Here is a 1,546-nt window from a genome sequence, read left to right as displayed (position 1 = left end):
TTCTCCATCACACACGTACGGACCGCCAAAACCCTGGCACCGCCCCCACTTTCCTTCTTTAGCCAATGAAAGCGCGCGAGGCTGGGTCAGGTGACACCCAGGACGGGCTGGCAGAGCGCTGCGTGATGCGGGGGCGGGGTTATAGAAGTGAATCAGAATGGGAGGTGAATTAAAGGGAGCTTGTGTCATATGAGTTGATGGGAGGCTGCCATAGTCAACACTGCATGTGAGAATGCTAAATTCCTGGCTGTCAGGCTTCATTTCTGTTTCAGCTGCTGACCCAGAACTGGTATAGAGACCAGGAATTCTGACTCTTGCTTGTTGACCGCTCTATAGCAGCTTTACTACTACAGGGTGGTGTCTGTGCGCAGGATCATGTATATACAGTACAGTATCTCACAAAAGTGAGTACACCCCTAGACATTAATGGCTGTGTGTTGTTATTTTGAGGGGACAGCAAATTTACACTGTTATACAAGCTGTACACTCACTACTTTACATTGTAGCAAAGTGTAATTTCTTCAGTGTTGTCACATGAAAAGATATAATAAAATATTTACAAAAATGTGAGGGGTGTACTCTGTACTGTGTGTGTATATACATATATATATATATATATACACAGTGCCTTGCGAAAGTATTCAGCCCCCTTGAACTTTTCAACCTTTTGCCACATTTCAGGCTTCAAACATAAAGATATAAAACTGTAATTTAAGTGGGACACAATCATGAAGTGGAACAAAATTTATTGGATATTTCAAACTTTTTTAACAAATAAAAAACTGAAAAATTGGGCGTGCAAAATTATTCAGCCCCCTTAAGTTAATACTTTGTAGCGCCACCTTTTGCTGCGATTACAGCTGTAAGTCGCTTGGGGTATGTCTCTATCAGTTTTGTACATCGAGAGACTGAAATTTTTCCCCATTCCTCCTTGCAAAACAGCTCGAGCTCAGTGAGGTTGGATGGAGAGCGTTTGTGAACAGCAGTTTTCAGTTCTTTCCACAGATTCTCGATTGGATTCAGGTCTGGACTTTGACTTGGCCATTCTAACACCTGGATATGTTTATTTGTGAATCATTCCATTGTAGATTTTGCTTTATGTTTTGGATCATTGTCTTGTTGGAAGACAAATCTCCGTCCCAGTCTCAGGTCTTTTGCAGACTCCATCAGGTTTTCTTCCATAATGGTCCTGTATTTGGCTCCATCCATCTTCCCATCAATTTTAACCATCTTCCCTGTCCCTGCTGAAGAAAAGCAGGCCCAAACCACGATGCTGCCACCACCATGTTTGACAATGGGGATGGTGTGTTCAGGGTGATGAGCTGTGTTGCTTTTACTCCAAACATAACGTTTTGCATTGTTGCCAAAAAGTTTGATTTTGGTTTCATCTGACCAGAGCACCTTCTTCCACATGTTTGGTGTGTCTCCCAGGTGGCTTGTGGCAAACTTTAAACGACACTTTTTATGGATATCTTTGAGAAATGGCTTTCTTCTTGCCACTCTTCCATAAAGGCCAGATTTGTGCAGTATACGACTGATTGTTGTC

The sequence above is a fragment of the Pelophylax lessonae genome (genome assembly GCF_965119305.1).
Source record: "Pelophylax lessonae genome assembly, chromosome: 11".
NCBI lineage: Eukaryota > Metazoa > Chordata > Amphibia > Anura > Ranidae > Pelophylax > Pelophylax lessonae.
This window is presented reverse-complemented; position numbering follows the sequence as displayed.